The 18754-nt window shown below is 39.3% G+C and overlaps 1 protein-coding gene across 5 annotated transcripts in view; it reads left to right on the top strand.

Annotated features, from left to right (window-relative positions):
• The window catches only part of nav3 (neuron navigator 3), a 420345-nt gene that overhangs the window by 42829 nt on the left and 358762 nt on the right, over positions 1 to 18754 (top strand). For 3 of the 5 annotated variants that reach the window (XM_044342741.1, XM_044342740.1, XM_044342745.1), the window contains 2 exons: positions 5337 to 5405; positions 7129 to 7191. The gene's annotated coding sequence lies outside the window, so the exon portion shown is untranslated. The remainder of the gene's footprint in view (positions 1 to 5336; positions 5406 to 7128; positions 7192 to 18754) is intronic. The other 2 variants (XM_044342743.1, XM_044342742.1) reach the window with 1 other exon arrangement.

Genomic DNA, 18754 nt, shown 5'->3' with positions numbered 1-18754 from the left:
TTTCAAAAAAGAAACTTCAACCACCAGTGACCTGAAAATACTCAGACCAACTCCTAAATAGACTCATTAGACCCGATCCCAAATGGGTCAACTTTAACAAAGTCAAATAGAGAGAGAACGCCAACACTGACAGCAGTATGACACACACTTAAAATATTGCATGAGGCAATATTTGATATATTGCCTCAAATATATATAACCGACACTTGACCCAGGACCCATCGCAGTTTGGATGCTGGGGTGTAGGTTACTGGGAACCGAGTGGACCTGTGAAGACCTCTAATTGAGGGTGATGGGGATGATGGAGCCTGTCGCAATATGCTAGCATCCCAGTGAGTGAATAGCAACCATGATCAGAGACACTATCCATGCTCCGCTATTGGGCACTGTGAAAGTTAAACTTACTTTGGCTTAATTTTTCTCATGCTAACACACACACACACACACACACACACACACACACACACACACACACACACACACACACACACACACACACAAAACACAATTAAAAAAGGATGGTCCAGAACAATAATTTATGGTCTGACCATTGTTTTAAGACAGACTTGAAAAATTGCAAACCTCCTAAAGGACCCATGGGGGTCACTGGACCCCACTTTGAGAACCACTGCCTTAAGATGCTCTTCATAGGAGTTGTTTCCATCTGGGACTACAGTGGTTTTTAGTGTGTGAAGTCAAGAGTTCACATTGCGTCCGACCTGCCTCGACTAGTTTAGTCTCCTGACCAGTAACAGCAACAATCTCTCGTCACCTGCCCATCAAAGCCGCTCACTTCCTCCCCTCTCTTCCGTGTGATTCGTTGTCGGGAAGAGCGATGACGGCTCCTCGCCTTCTAATTGGTCATTTTCCTGCCAACATCCCGGAATGGTTGACTTCAGCACTTGGCATGCCTCGATGTGACTTCTCGTATTCCACTTGTGGTCAGTTCTGAGACCAACCACATCTCTGCAACTTTGATCTTTATTTTCTACATTTTTGTTGTTGTTTTTTTCCCACCGATGCAAAGACTGTGCTTGAAAATGAGACCAGAAAGCAGTTCAAAGAGCTTGTAAATGCTTCAAGGGCAGAATGACTCTGACAGCACGTCAAAGTTTGAGTGCTAACCTGGTACAGAAAGAGGACAACCTTTTGTCATGTTGATTCTGAGTAAAGGAAAGTCTAGCAAATTTTAAGTCTTGAGCTAATCTTTTAGCGCTACATTTGTAATTTTTTTACTAAAAAGTACCAAAAATTGCTTTGCACTGAGTATGTGCAAGTTTGTTCGGGACAAATGGAAGGAAGGTCACTATTTGAATCATTGTCTCAACACTGTGCCCTGTGCAGAAGAGTTTGCACCTTCAGAGCAGGCCGCAGCCCTTCCCACCTTTTGATTTACTTTGTGAGAAAGTTTACTAGGTGCTATATTTCTTCCTGTACCTTTTTCTTCAGAACAAACACTTCAGAGATGAAGCTGGAAATGACTAGTTCCTGCCATTTTACATGCTGTTGACATTATGCTAGAATTGTCAGGAAGGAATTGTTTCACTTCTCTGCCAGTTTCATTGTCACTGATTACAAGGCGATGTTTAGATGTACTGCGTCTGAGGCTTCCATTTGAATTTACTTTGAGTGAAAGCTCTGTTCGTGGCCTCCTTTTACTACACCACGTGAGTTTATTAGGAGCAGCTGTGATTGTAGCAATAATCAGCTTGTAAACCTGAGATGTCTTGGCAGCTTTGATGGGGTGGGAATCATGGGGATGATACTGACAAACAGCTTAGGTCATTATTGCATGCAATTTAATGAAAACACATATAATAAAAAATCAAGTGTATGCTTTAAATTGTGTGCATGTGTGTACAGATATGCATGCTCTTTACATTGGTGCATCGGACTGTATGTGTGGTTACAGATCTTGTGTTATGTCCCACCAGTGTTAATGTCGAAGAAAACATTGATGAGAAATTTACAACCTTTTATTTGGGATGAAAATGTAAAATGATAAAAAGTAATGTCAAATGAAAACTATGACAAAATGTATTCATTTCTGTCAACAAAAAATATTTTAAAGATGTGAAATGACAAATGAGCTAAATTACTGTTTTTAAGTCATATTCATTCTGCATGAGTCATACATTGGTAGAGCCCATTTGATAAAAATGTAATCTCTGATACTCCAAAATATCTTCCTCAGAAGTTGGTTCAGCTACTTCACCTGTTGCACCTATAAGCAGCATCTTGTATTTCAGTAAAATTATGTCTTTGCTAGAAACGTTAGCTAATGTTACAGGTTCTTGAAAGGAGAGAAAGTAAGATTCATAGACTAAATTCACAAACAAACATGCAGGCTAACACACCAAAATTTAGAAAAAGATATTGTAAGCTAAAGTAACATTATCAAGGGATGTGGATGTAACAATATTTTAGTCTGCTGTCTTTCGTGTTGCATCAGTAGGAATTAAGTCCAGGATTACTATGCTGTCTGCCATTTAACTCTCCCAGTTGATATTCGCTACAGGATTACTGCGTCAATGTTATTCAATGTTTTAGCTTTCATCTCAGGTTAAACCAGAATCAGAATACTTACAAGACAAACAAGAAAAGTAGAAATTCATGACAAAAATGAGACAAAAATTTCAATGATTTCACTGACTGATTGTTTTTGATAACTAAAACTAAATTAAAGCAGTAAATAAATGACTTAAAATATGACTAAAACTATACATTTATATCTCTATTTTGGAAAATGTGCACTGTGTGGTCAGATCAGTATAAAATCAAGTCTCATGCATGAACAAAATTAACATGTGTACTTCGCACCTCATTTCCAACATTCCTATTCATTTCAGATATTCCCAGGTCAGCTCTCCAGACAGGCAGCATTGTCCTTTTTTTAAAGCAGCGTTCACAAATTGAGATGTTCTCACCGCAGGTCTGTGTTGGAATCAATAAGTGGCACCTTGCTCTGTGACTGGCGCAGCATCAGGCATTGTATTCACTTGATGTACTTTACGGGCATGTTGCTCTCTGGATGGTTCTGATGGTCCTTTTGTTGTTGGCAGAGGATGAGCCCCCTTGCAGCAAAGGGCTGACGCCGGCACATGCAATATGCATGAAGCTATTGGACAGTGGAGAAGGAAGTGAACACGCGTACTGCATTTTGAATACAAATGCTTAGGGAGAGTATCGGCTGAATGTGGAGCACTTAGTTGACCACCCAAGGCTCTTGTTTCCTGGTGACCAGCTGATTCTACTAAATGACTCGCTATGATTCTGAGCACCAGCAGTGCTAATAGTGAATGAATGATATCTGCTGGAATAAAAGTGTGGACCTTTTTAAATGGAGATATGTCAATTTCAATTACACAAAGGCCCTTTGCTCAGTTAAACGTGCTCTACAGTATGTGTGTCTGCATTAGTCTAGGAATGAATTGCTTAATTCATCAGTGGAATAATGTAGAGACACTATAAAATTAGTTTAAGTAATGAAGACCTCCAACAAGAGCACAGCTGCTGAAATTCGTTTTTACCTTGTGTCCGTATGGTCAGCTTTGACAAGAAAACACCTGGATTTCTATACGGCATAAAAAAAGAGAAAATGAGCTGATATTCCTTTGTAGTTTTAAAGCTTTTTCAGTGGCAGATTGTTGGAATGAAAGGCAGAGAAATGGCTTCCTAAAAGTTTATTATCCTAGGTGAAAAGAAAGCAAAAACTATTGACTAAAAAGGCAAAAATGGTTTTGTGGATGGAAATTCTATAAGAAATACGGTTTTATGGGAACTTATGGTTTAACATCAGCATTTACCTTACTGTGAGGTATAGAAGTTATCTAGATTGTGGTTACATGTGTTAAGTTATATCTTGGCAACCTGGCATCAAATGCTTTTGCAGATGCATCTTAATTTGTGTTGTGTTTATATTTTATATTACTTTATTTAGGCAAAGTTTTTGACTGGCTGGCAACAGTTAACTTTGGCTGTTGTTAAATGGGGATAAAGGTTTTGCTGAAAAACATTGTTATATTGCTCAAAGTGAGGTAGTATAGCTTTAGTTTTGGTAGCAAAACTGATGATTACTTATTATGTACACATGACACCCTTAAAGTAGGAGTTAAATATTTCCAAAATCTCTTGGTAGCGCTGTCACTTCAAAATGAACTTCAAACAAATTAGACCCAACACGTAATTTGTTCTACTTAATTCAAATGCAACCCACGTAGCTGAATCATAAACTACACTACAGAATTAACAAGGTTCCATTCATTTGTGGTGTATTGTAGTATAGTACAGTACTGTAACATAGTTCCATTTGACAACATCAGTACTCAATTTCACCTTCATTAATGAATTTCCCATCTATAGTGTTGAGTCCAAAATTCTCACATACTTCTCAGGTGGTGTCATGTTATGATTAAACTGGACACCAACAGCCTGGTTTACTGATAGGGCAAAGGCATACAATGTGTCAGAGTGATATTGCCAATTGCATGTAAACACTATGAATTTTGAATTTGAACACATTACTGATGGCAATGGTTCGAATGGTACTAGTGACAGCCATAAATCCACAATAAGTACACAAATGTTTACCAGTGTGACACAGTAGTGGATCTACAGTAGCTGTCTGACTTCCATTGAAACACACTTGCTGTTGAATGTGATTAGGTAGAACTGAAACCTTTTAGCTCTATGGGTAGAGAGATACCAGTGAAAAATGGTAGATTTACAGGGACATCCCTGGATCATTCCACTAATTTCAAATAATTGAAATAAAAGTAAATTTGTGCCTCTTACTGTGAGGCATCCCTGTTACTCACTTGAAAGCAGCAAGACATTATCGACAGTGATGTGGGTCAGAAGCCTCCTTTTAATTAGCCTGTGTTCCTGTCTTGATATTTTCCCTCGTGAAACATTGCCGAGTATATCTCTCGACCCCTCTGCTCCATATAAAATCTCTGCTCATTTCCTCGTCTGCAAAAGTCCACAGGCACTAAAGGACTGAACACAGCCTTGCATTGTGCCTGTGGGCTGTCGGAGACTGCAGAATTTTGGACTACAGAGGTGTTGTGTACACAATGACCTGTCAATGATGTGACTGTCTACTCTATGAATGATTTTCTGTTTTAATTGTAATAGAATTTGAGCTTGAATTGATAACAGATTCTTGTATTTAACACAGATATTGTTATGAATAAAGGCTCAAAAATAAAGATTTAATCTTAGTGGTACATTTGTCAGAACCAATAAATAATTTTTCAGCTCTTGGTTCAGATTTCATTCACAAACTGCCTCACAGTTTTCTCGGAAGAATGAGACCTTTGTGTTTTTCTCCATAGCTCCAGTTCATCAGTGGCAGCTTGCTTACTGCTGCACTGTTGGATCTAATTGGACATCAGGCCTCCAGGGTGAGTGTGAAGCAAGTAACACCCAGACAGAGACATGACCCAGAACCAAAAGGGACCGTTTGACAGATATATTTATATGTATGTTCTAAGCGAAAGGTTGCAGTGTCTAGATTTCTTTCCATTTCCACGGTGCCTCCACTCTTCCGATGCTCCGACCCTGATATTCTTCAGGGACTGTCTTTTTTCCCCCCTTTTTTTCCTCACTCGTCTCCCATACCGCCGCCACCACCACCGCAGCCGTAGTCACCCCTTCGATTTATTGCTTTGTCTGCCTGGGGAGAATCTTGGCCGGCCCACCGTCCAACAAATCAAGCAGGCGTCCCCCCTCCAGGCAGGAGCAGAGGTCAAATAATGCAGAGCTTCATGTTTTTTTATGAGGGAGGTAGAGGAACACCGGGCGCACTGACACTGTATAAGTGACTGGGATGTGATCACGTCTGCCGAAATGCCTCCAGCTATTTGACATTGTAGAGCAATACTTGCAAGATGAGAAATTTCACACGATGTGATAAGATGAACTTTATTGATCCTTGAGGGGAAACTGGGTCATTTCGGCAGCAAATGCAATGTGGGCTGGAAACCAGAGTCGAAGGGTAATGACAAATGTAAAAGCAAATTTTTAGAAATTCAGACATTCCACAAATAGGTTGAAAGGAATTTCATGGATTCTGTTCTCAAAGGTAGACTACCCCTTACAACATTCAATAGTCACTCTCGCATGAGGGAGAAAGAAGTTAGTATTATTTTACTACCTCAAAAGTGTTCACTAAAGATGGCTAATGAGAAGGCTAACAGGTTTTGTGTGCTCTAAAGCTGCTCCAATCACTATTTTTATATTAACAATGGATCAAACGACTCTGTGAAATGTGAAAAGAGCCGCTCGTAGTGACGAACATGCAGAGCATAATTCAACTCTGCAGTTACCATCAGCTCTACATAGTGTTTAAAGGATAGGTTGACAATTATATTTAATGTATTTAAACAATAGTCAGATGCTTAAATGAAAAATGACATGTTTGTCCTGGTGTAATCAGCTATAAATGGCCAGATATTAGAGGTCTCCACTAGTGCAACATATACAGTACAAATGTTATTACATTAATGAACCCATTGTTGGAAAATATGTGTATTGTGATGGTAATATTCAGGTTTCTTTGTATTATAAGACATGTATTTAAGTTGGGTGGCACAAAATTCATTCAGAATTACCACAGTTTATGTACAAAGCATATTATACATTGTAGATCTTTTTTATTTGTGTATTTTAAATAACTACTGATGATCTGTCAATACTTTTGTAGTGTTACCCCTCAACTTTGTGTTCTTGTGTCTAATTGAGTGAGCCCATCCTCCTGTGTTTACTCATACACAGTGAGGTGAACGTGAAATCCAGCCCTGATGATACTGAAACGCCGCGTGAGTGCACGGCTTCGGCTTCACGGGGGACTGCTGGCTGAAATGTCACCTCCTTAGAGAAACAGACAGGTCTTATTGTGGCGGGAGCTCTCTGTGTTCTGTCTGTCCTCCCTCTCTTCCCTACTGCTTCCTACATTCATGCCTTGCTGTGCCTCTTTGTGTGTTACGCCTGGTGGTGGTGATGGTGGTGCAATGGTGGAACAGTTCAGCCTGAATGGGACAAACACAGCTCCAATATGCTCACGTTGGCAAACGGGGCAAAAACTGTCGCCTTTGTCCCCTCTAATTCCCTTATCTTGTGGGCTAGGTGTTGGGGATGTGCCTCTCAGCGCAGCTGGCAGCAGCACAATGATCTCTGCTTATCTGAGCGGTGAGTTAATAACTCAGCAGCCAATTCTCTCTCAGCTCTGTCCACTATTGTCTTCATTCTCATGAGGGCCAAACTATTTTAGGAACAGTCAGAGCACAGAACAATAATTCACTAATTCACCTTATGTGTTGTATCTTGCCACGTACAGGTATACATATTATCACACAATACTGTACAGTTATTATGAGAAAAATAGAAAATGTCTTACAATAAAACACACTAGCATTCAGAATTTGGCAGTGTTTGTGGGTATTTCATGCTGTAACTCCCTACATCTGTAGGCTGTTGCCTTGACAACTGACTTACAGAAATGTTTATGTCAGGCTGATATATACTGTACTGTGATATTTGACTTAACATGACCCTTTTCTGTGACTTACAGTATATTAGTCCCTGCCTGTGGCATTGGTTGCAAATATTGCAAATTGATATCATGTGGAAAGAGTTTCACAAATGATGATGCATACTTCAGGAAAACTGCAATACCACCAGTGACTGAGAGACAGTAGCTTGGATAAAATACTGTATATGGAGGAGCTGGGAGGTGACCCTCCTTAAGGGTCTCTAAGCAAGACACTGAATCTCTGAATGCTCCTTTGACACTATTCTTTATCTAACCCTGATGAGGTGAAAAGAGGAACACATTTTACCTCAAAGATTAGGAGATCAATACAACATTAAAAACCAATTTAAAACCAACATTTATCAATTGTAATTGTATTTTGACTTGTTAAAAAGACAAATTTCATGCACAAATACAGAAATCAGTTGAGGAAATTAAGAGTTAAGAGAGAGAGGAATGAAGTCATCCTACCTCACTATGGATGTGAAAGTGAAGTCACCTTCCTCACATGGAAGATGAGTTAGATGCCTGTGCGTGAGTATGTGTGTAGGTGGTGGTGTGCGTGCACCTAGTGAAGAAAACGTGAGGAAATGGTGAAGTCATCCAGCTTCTCCAGTGAAGCATGAACACTGCTTGCCTGCAGATGCAGTGCACCAACTGAGCCCCCCTCCTCAGTCCCCCGCCTCCTCTGCAACATAACAGTGTCTGATAACAATGAGCATGGTGGACAAATCAGTGCTGTTTCTCTCCTGGGTATCTCTAACTTTGTCTTGTTGGTTGTTGCATCAGTTTCAGTATTGTCATATTTGGGGTTTATTACCATGTCAGATTGCAGATATTTGCCTTCTACTGAATTTCTGAGGTGAGCCAATCAACATTTTTTCTATTGTCCTGTAAAGTTTTTGTAAATTCTTTTATTCTTTCTTTTTATTTAAAATTTAGACTACAAAGCCATGGCACTGAAAGCAGCTCAGTTCAAATTTGTGTTTTGTTGCATCAGAATCGAGCATAAGCACGGTAGTATCAAACTTGGCTTGCTTGCCAAGTTTTGCAGGGGTTGATTCAAATTCCACCATCTTCACTGTTGACCTCTCGCCACCGCAGAAGCCTGCAGCCGTAATGATAAAAACGTAGGAATTTCAGCTCTGTTTCTAATATTTTACCACATCGCATTTTCGGGAAACACTATAGTTGTACATTTTTGGCATGGAAAAAAAAAGTGGGGTATTGAATGCTGACCTGAAACTTTAGCCATGAAAACAAATCAGTCTGTTAACTCATCCGTACCATCATTATATCCATCATTATAATGTTTAAAAAAAAATTTATTCATGGTATCTACAGTATTTATATCATCTGATCCCGGATTAGGCTAGACCAATTGAACTTGATATTGACTGTAGTCCAACATCATGTACTATTCCAAGATAATCACTGACATCAACCAAAAACCACCAGAGAGAAAGAAAGAGAGAAATAAATAGGGTGAACATTGAAGTTTGGTTGTACATGCATTTTAGTACAAGGGTTCAATAAAACTGAAGTAACACCTACATCATCCCTGCATAAAAATACTTTTAAGCATGGTTGTTTTTGGTCTGAATGTCCACTCATGCAGCAGTAAAAAAATAATGTGTTTTGTTTCCTTGATCTTTTCTAACTGGTTTACCATGTGGTGCAACTTTCCCATATGCTGCAATATCATCTATTACACATTTCTACTTCTTAAAGCTGATTATTGCATCTGCTCACTCATTGCATCAGATCTTGAACATCATTTCTCCAGCATTGCCCATTGTTGTATTAGGTTAGGGATGGCACAATTGAATGTGACTTCTATCTAATACTATAGACTGTGTTGTATGTACCATGGATGGTCCATTAACATGCTTTTAATTCTTAACAGCACATATTCTTTGCTGCCTCTCCACAACAATGTGAGACACCAGATCCGAACACCTTTTAATGCAGCTCCGCACCAGAGCTAATGTAAAACAATACCTTACTCGGGTGGCTGTTAATTAACCTGAGCAGGCTGTTTAAGTATGAATATTGTCCAGAGAAAAGCACTGAAACAGCCACAGGCTTGAACCGCCTTCTCCTTCTGTCTAGGAAAGCCTGGATGGTCATTTCGCAGGAGATAATACAATATGTCGCTGCACTCCTCGGTTTCCTTGCTCCAGGCGTTTTCCATCACAGCTGGTTGCCCAGACGCTTCCCCTCCTGCTTGTTTGAATGTTGGCTGGACAATTCTGACCCTGAAGCCTTCCTTCCTGTCCTCATCTCCCCCCCCCCATCCTCCTCTGGCTGGTCAGTGGCAGCAGTCTGGACAGAGGAGATGAGGACTGTCTCATTATCACCTCAGCTTCCTCCTGGATCGTTTCCAAACTGGAGCCAGTTTAATTTGTCTGGATGCAAGCTGGAAACAGTCAGCTTTCACCTCTCCGGCTGCATCTGGTGCTCTCTGCTTTAACACCTTCCCTCCATCTTTATAGTCTTATCCCTCTTTCAGTTTGCATCCTTTTCTGTGTAAATGTCCCTTTTTCCAATTTCTATGTTTGCTGGAGTTATTCAACATCTATAGCATTCTTTAGGAAAGTTGTGCTCAGCACTCCTGCTTTTTTATACAGCAGTGCCCTACTTCACATTCACATCGTATCACATGTTCACACTGAGAGCTGCCCAGTATTATTAGTCTTTTACAGCTGGCCACTGGGAGCTGCCCAGTACAGACCAGTTGGGGTGTCACTGCCTTAAACCAGGGACCTTCTAGTTACAAGGCCACTGTCACCTTTGAGGGTCCGATCATCTCTCTCCCTTCTGTCTTCTAAATCAGATTCCTACATCTGCGTTCTAAGTTTTGCTGTTCAATCAGTATTTGACTTCTGTCTTTTTGTTTTTCACCTTTCCATCTTTCTCTCATTGCATCTGTCTGTCCTATTTTTCCCTTTTTTTTGTCTCATTTTCTCTTTTCGTCTGCCTAGTTTATCCCCATATTCCTCTTGCTCTGTCAGTCTCGATAACCCTCTCTTCTATCGCCTAGCTTTTTGGTCTCTAAAACCTTCTTTTTTAATTGGGTTTGTTTTTCCTTTTGGACTGTCTGGCTTTCTCTGTCCCCTTTTCTGTGTGTCTGGGTTTTCCTCGCTGCCTCAGTCTCTGTTTCTCTCTGCAAGTCTGCCAGGCAGAGACAGATACCTCCTTTTAAACCATGTTATCCTTCTGTGCTCATCTGCTGGCCATCTACCAGAACACTACAAAGGAAGAAGCTTCCCCTCTCCTTGATCCTGGATTGAAGAGCATCATTAAAGCATTACAACCCAGGATGATGAGCTTTACAGTGATTATGACAGCGATGTGGTTCATACAGTTCTATAAATGAATGGTTTCTTCAAAGTAAGTACACACATACTTAGGGCAGAACGTTTAGAGCAAAACATCTAAGTGCAATTTTTCACAAATTAAATTGTGATTATTAGACATAAATCTTGTGTCTGTAATGGTGTTAAAAAGAAAAGATAAATGATGAAACAATTGCTTAATTCCATAAAATTAGGGTTTTTGCTGCTAGCCTTACTTGGTTTAATTTGACTGGTAGCTTATAGTTGCTAATGTTAGCTAATGCTAACAAACTTCATAAATACTGCTGTGTAGTTGTTACTCAGTTCATTGACTTCAGGACTCCTCCCTGCTGTTTCACTACTTTTTAGCATTAATCATTAACCTGTAATTACTACTAGTAGCCACAGGCTCAGCAAATGTTACATGGGGTCACCTAGCTGCTTAAGGTCGTGTTAGCTTTAGATAGGGTATGAAGAGAATTTAAAGTGATAAAATGATGACATGATATACTTAGAGGTTTTACTGAGAGATTGTAAGAATGTTTACTGTTTGCTCGACAACTAGCTTGCTAGACGTTACCTGTCTGAGAATGATGTGTTGTGATTGGTAGTGATGTTGATCATTTTGAACAGTATCAAAATAAAGGAGTGGTGTTTTTTTTTCTTGTGAAAGTATTCTTTGACTGCAAAAAACATCATAGCCAATAATTTAAACAGACTTGGCTGTAATCAGCTACAGTCTCTTTCAAATTGTGATTTTGATATAAAAACACATACAGTATGGAAATAAGTAGGCATGAACTGCATTAGCTAACTAGCCTTGTAGCAACATGTTAGGAGACTTATGACAAGAAAGTCAGTGGCTGACAGTGGCCCCTAGCTGGGTGCAGTGTCTTGCTTAAGGGCATCTCAGTAATGGCTGCAAACATGTAAGTGGAACTAGATTGTATTGGGCAGCTCTGAGTTGTGAATGAGAGTAACTGTGTGAATGTAAAGCAGACTGGTAAAAAAGAGCATACGCTCAGTCGATTAGTGGCTGAATGAACTCCGACCAAACAGACAGATCTGATCTGCTTTTAGCAGACTGCTCTTAATTAATTGAGGCGGTGGCTCATGTTGGTGAATAGTAAACAAAACCTCACTGCTGTTCTGCTTTGGCTGTGCTTGGCTGCTAACCAAATCTGTTCATTTATTCACTGAATTTAGTTGTGGTTCCTTCAATGTGAGCTGCTCTTGTGAGTGGAAGACAATTACTCTGAGAAGTGTTGGTTTTATATGTCATAGGAGATCATGAGATGCAGTAACATAGACTGTAACCATGTTTTTTTTTTTTCTCATGGACTCCAACATCCTCACTCTGGTTTTTCTGTCTCCTTCTCTTTCCCTCCATGCCTCCAAGTTAGCATCCATCTCTTCTGTCACACTTTCATCATCTCTTTTAATCCTTTCACTGTCTCTGACACACTCTCTCTTTTCTCTCTCTTCTCTCATTCATTCTCTGACTCGCTCCCTCAGGCCCAAAACCATGTTGGTAGCTGTGTGCATGAAGACAAAAGCGTGTGCTGCATCCCCAACTGCAGCCAACAGCCACCTCGCACCAACAAAGTCTGCTTCTTAAGCCGCCCTTGGAGAATAAGTGAATAGACGTTTATATTTTGCCCAGGAGAATTTTTCATTTTCCTCTCCTATATGGAGGGCAGTTGAGCCGGAGATCGTCCTCGGTGATTTGCTGCCTGTGAAGAATGAAGATGTGCGAGGTCAGTCGTGTTCAAGGACGATTCTGGACTCCAGCTGCTAGCAGCAGTGGGGACTGAAAACATTTTTATTAAGGAAAAAAAAACAATCAACAGTGCTTGTTCATACAATAGAATAAAGACCTCGTTTTAAAATAAGTATGCACAACGTATAAAAAATGACTTGAAGTTTGAGGATAAAAAATGTAAAGTAAAATGAAAATTAAGCCAAGATTTTAAGAAATTTGAAATCTGGTGAAAGTAAGGTAAAATGCACATTTTCTTACTTGGCTTGGTTTGCAATTGTCACTGTTTGAACAAATGAACACGCACATACAAGCTGAATAAAGAGGTACATCATGCTCCTCTACAAGCTTAAATGGAGTGTGAGCATGTCGAGGAGGACCAGCAGTACATCACAGCCTGACTAATGGAACACTACACTCCTGAAGGGTCCTCAGCCCTGTCCCGTCTATCACCGCTCCTCATGCCTCCACAGAGGACTCTGGGTAGAATTAACAGAAAGGGCTGAAATCTCTCATGTGAAATAACCAAAAATGTACTTAATCAGTAAAATGTGTGTTAATCAAGGACTAAATTGCTCATAGTAAGACAAATCAGCTTTAAGTAATGGCATCCAAAGCTTTATTCAGTTTAAACCAAATCCTACAGTGGCCCTTAACGATAAAGTACAAAAGTGAAAAAAAATCTTAAGATAAATACTCATACAAAAATGAATGCACACAAATATATTTCAAATTCCATAATGCTACAAGTACCAAAACAAGAAACAGCTGCATATGGTAAAATGCACAAGAAAGGTGAAATGCTACATTTTTGTTCAAACAAGGACTGTGGATTTTGTCCCACATCACTAACATTGTAAGTGCATTAGGAGGGGATCTAGTAATGGTCAGTATGAAGGAGGAGTGATGACATCGAGCAAAGCCCTTAAAAATACTCAGATGCTTGGAATAATTGTCTTAAAGGGGTTTTCTGCAGAAAAAATCCTCATTAAAAATCCACAATCTGTGAATATACAATTATTTTTCCTTTGAAAAGCTTAATTGCCTAACACAAAAAGTGTCTCCTACTTCAGTGAAAGTACTTCCGTCAGTGTATGTGCACTGGAGGCTTCCAGTTTCCACATCACACTTGTGTGATTTGCATACTGGTCCACGACTGGCTTACAAATGAGTTGTGATGTCACCAATTATGCTCATAGGTGCATATTTTAAACTCAGATTTTCAGTGAGTATAGAGAAACTTTCCCCCTTCATCAGATTCACTTGAAAAAAGCCTTTAGTGTCAAACTGCACATACATGAGGTAACAATGAGACTAAACACATTTTGACTGGTGGGGGACTTTAATGTTTGTGCTTTCATTTTAAAATTTTGTTTGCGTTTTAGTGTTCATTTTTTGACTTCTCTGAATGTTTTTCACTTTTGTATGTCTTATACAATTTGTATGTTTTTTTCTTTTTTTTGTGAAGTGGATTCTTCTTGTTTTTGCTTTTGTAAAACCCACTGAGCCGAGGGGCAGCCCAACATGCTATTGATCACAGTGGGTCACCCCTGTGTTGTTGATGAGCATCATTGAACACTGTGGTGTTTGCATGTCTACCGGCTTTAGATTATCGTCGGCATGTGATGAGGACATCTGCATGCCGATCAGTAGAAGCCTCTAAGCCTCCATTGATTACCAATGGAGCGCCACACTGTAGCAGGTTTAAAATCTGATCACTGGCGTCTGATGGTGTTTGTTCACAGGATTGCATCTGTTTGCTGTAATTACCAATTATGGAGGAAAAATGACAATATTACACGGAGATTGCTACTGATTTCAGCATCACTGCAGCAGGTACATCTAGGTGTTCACCCAGCAGTTTGAAGGTACTGATGTACAGTGATTTGCTGTTCTCTGTAGTGTGTGCATTACCAGTTTTGTGTTGACCCAACACGGACTTGCCGTAGCCATTGGAGAAGTCATTCTTGCTGCCGATTATCTCTTTTCAAATAATTGAATAATCACATACTTTTAGTTACTTTATATATATATGTATATATATATATATGTATATATGTGTATATATATATATATATATATATATATATATATATATATATATATATATATATATATATATATATATATATATATATATAATACTTTGTATTTTTACTGGACACACACACACATACACTTTGTGTATACATAATGGGCTCTGGGCATATGTAACTAGCTTGGTTTACCCAACTGACTAACTGACTCCAAATCTGAAAATGTTCAATTTGGAGAACTGGATATTTGTAAGTTGCCACCAGCAAATGTTTGACATTTTTGTTTAATACAAGACTCAAACAAAGTTATTTTTCCATCTTAAATTATAAAATATTACATATATATTAAAACAAAACTGTTAAGCAAGAAAGGAAAGCAAACACTATGACTTGAATTAAAGGTTAATGTGCCAGTGCCAAAAAACTATAGAAATTACACCAAAATTTCAATAGTGTTTGTACTCATCTACAGCTGCTATGTGTTTTTTGTGAGATTTGGATATAAAACTGTTGATATTCTGTATTTTTCTTGTCGGCAAAACCCATGAAAAGGCCAAAACCAACAATAAATTGACGAAATTGCCTGTTTATCCAAAGCCCTCTGTTTCTAGTCTCTATGCTAAGTTAAGCAGCTGCTTGCTGTAGCTTCGTATTTGGTTTAAAGACATGAGAGTGGTATCAGTCTTATCTAACTCTTGGCAAGAAAGCAAATAAGCTTATTTCCCTATACTGTAATTTCTTTAATATACAGCTGAAAGTAGTCCTCAACAAATGCACTGTTTACTGTTGTGAATGTAACGCTTATTAAACCTACAGGGCCCAGCTGTTTTAGTAAATAACTGAGCCATTAAACAAATTAACTATATGTTTGGGATTAATTTTTAAAGATTTACATCTTAAGTAGGAATTAGGCCCAAGCTAATTGTTACCTGAGCTGATCATTGCTTGAGTACTTGAGTACTTGAGACTAACCCCTTGTTGGTATTAGTCTTTTCATGGGATTGGTTGAGAACAAGAAAAATATACAGGGTACAGTAGTGGCAGCCTTATTATTCAGTATTAAGGAAAGATTTATAAAGTAAAAATGAATAAGTAAAAATGTAAACCTAAATATCAGCCCCCTGACAACTAAAATGAGTATAAAGCTGCATTTTCCCAAACTGATCCTTTGAAGGAGGGGCACAAGTGCAGCAGGAGTTCAATAACCATCCCCAGACAAAAAATGACATTTACAATCACTGCTACATCTGAACATTTATCACGTCTGCCTTGATGGCTCTCAAAGCTGTCAGCGAATCCTGATGGGTCACATTCGGGCACAGTGAATCCTAATCAGGCAAAAATGGTAGATTTCCAAACGGACTGGCTCACACCTTCCTTTTAGCTGCGAGCGACAGGTGAAAGATCCTGCTCACAGTCAACAGATTGCAGCAGGTGTGTTGCTGCGGATGGATGAGTTTATGGGCTCATCGCTGATTACACAAGAGAGTACGAGAGAGGGGCAGACAGAGGGCATGGAGGGGGTGTAGAGGAAATCATGCTTATGTCCTTCAGTGTGTGTCTCTGTGTTAGAGAGGGACAAGGGGACAGAGAGAGAAAAATGTGATGAGTAGGTGAAGAAAAAGCACTTCAGTGCATTTGAGTGAAAGTGATGAGAACTTTCTTTTTTATAGCAGTGTGACTCTAGGGACAGCAATGTCGGTCAGTCCATCACTTTGGTCCAGACTGAAACATCTCAACAGCTATTGGATACATTGCCATTAAACTTAGTACAGATATTCATGGTCCCCAGTCAATAAATCATGCTGACCTTGGTGATCCCCTGACCAACAGGTTGACATCAGTAGTTCATAGTGAAACAAAAAGCAAATATTGCATGGATTGCCATGAAATTTGGTACACACATTCAAACCCACCTCAGGATGAATTGTCCATTTTAATTTGTCCAATACTTTGGTTTATGACTAAATACCAGCAAAACTGACACACCCATCAGCCTTAACTGTACTTTGTGTTTAGCACTAATTAGCAATTGTATGCATGCTTACATGCTAAACTAAAGCTGGAATAATGGTTCTCGTGTGGCCATTCATTTTTTTACTAACCATAAAGAGAACCATAAATCCATAAATCCAGCTTAAGATGGCAAACATGGTAAAGAAATCTGCTAAACATCAGCATGTTAACATTGTCAGTGTAAGCATGTTAGCAAGCTGACCTAAGTGTTTAGCTCAAAGTACCGCTGCCCCCAAGTACAGCTCTACAGAGCTGCTAGCTGCTGTAGGCTTCGTCGTGTTTGTGTTTGTTTAACTTTTATCAACTTGACTTTTGTCTTAATATGTTAAATGGCTAATTTGTACTTTCCGTTTTTATCTAAATGTTCAAGTAATTGTGAAAGTGGAGGACTGCAAATGACCTATTAAAAATTCCAAAAATAGCATAGACTCAAGTCTTCTGATTTGTAACTTTTCCCTATCTTCTCTTGACTGTCACAGCTGTTATCTCTCACTTCACCCTGCCCTTTCCTGCCCAGTGTATCACGCTATTACAGCCTGTCTCCCTGTTCCTGATACCTGTCTGCAGTACTATTCTCATTCATGTCACTGCTACAGCAACCTTGTATTCAAGGAGGCACAATACAGTTAATCATATATAAATAACCTGCATGGCAATAAGGTCAGAGTGAATGGCTGGATAAAGATGTATTCTCCCGCTACTAAGTGGTGTTTCCTGGTGCTTTGACACAGTTACACAATATCTGAGAGCTGCTCAGTACAACCTAGTGGGTCTGTCTGTCGGCTGGTCTGTTAGTCCAGCACTTTGGTCAAATCTGAAATATATCAACAACTATTGGATGGATTGCTATGGAATTTGGGACAGACATTCATGTCCACCTCAGGATTAATTGTAGAAGGTCAAAATTTCAACTTCTCTGATACTTTTGTTTAATGATTGAATACTTACAAAACTAATTTCCCATCAGCCTCAGCTGTGCTTTGTGTTTAGTGCTAAAAACAAGCCCCCAGGAAGAGTGCCAGGCATTGAAGCCAAGTTGACATAGTGGCAAAACCGTGTAATTACATCATGTGATGCTACTGGGCCCCAAAAGATTTTTCCCATAGACTTACATTGTGAAAGAGACGTTTACAAATCAGCAGATACATTTTTTTGAGCGTCACAACCTCCACGAAATGACTCCTTTCACTATCAGAATTTGATCCATTCATTCTGATCGCATTTCATGGCTTTATTGGTTTCATGCGCCACTGAGCAGCTTTCATAGGAATGAATGGGACCCTGTGTCCAATTCTGTATCCAGTTCTCTTTATACACCCATGGCTAAAAATGGTAGTATGCTAACATACTAAACTAAGATGGTGACATGGTAAAACATTATACTTACTCAATATCAGCACATTGGCATTGTCATAGTAAGCATGTTAGCATTTAGCTCAAAGCACTTAGTCCTGAGAGGAAACTTTTGTTGATTATAGATGTCACTTCCATTGCTTGCTGCATTGTTTCTCTTGGCCAGCACATCTTTGCCAGCTAGTCATATTATGTCAAGGTGAACTGATCCAACCAATGCTGAGCGGAACAATTATTTTCCCATTTTGCTGTGGTTATTGATCTTTTCGTCTGTTCAGCAGAGTCAAGTCAAAATGGATTTACCATCAGATTATATGGAATGAAGTCCAAAAATTCTTTGGGGAGGTCATTCAAGTAGATGAAGGGTACGGATTTCTCGTTCCTCCGGAGCTCCTATATTTGATCTCCCCACTCCCCCTAGAGTGCAGCGTCTGATAGCAGTCCGGTGGCTGTTGGATACGTCATGGTATCCATCATGATCTAATCATTACCAGCAATATGCTGTCAGTCAATAGAGAAGCTCTCAGAGGTAAAGCTCAAACACCCAATCCAGGGGAGCGTCTTTGAGAATATCATTAAACATCATTGATAGAATCATGAACATATGAAACACCCTTTGGTTTCTTGAAGAGCTGGATGGGATTCAAATCAAATCTTTTAGTGACTGAATTCAGATTTTGTAGAAATTCTTTCTTTATATGTTGACCTTATTTACAAC

Source organism: Thunnus albacares, chromosome 23 (assembly GCF_914725855.1).
Source record: "Thunnus albacares chromosome 23, fThuAlb1.1, whole genome shotgun sequence".
In the NCBI taxonomy this organism is placed as follows: Eukaryota; Metazoa; Chordata; class Actinopteri; order Scombriformes; family Scombridae; genus Thunnus; species Thunnus albacares.
Note: the sequence above shows the minus strand (reverse complement) of the source record. Positions and strands in the feature narration are given on the sequence as shown.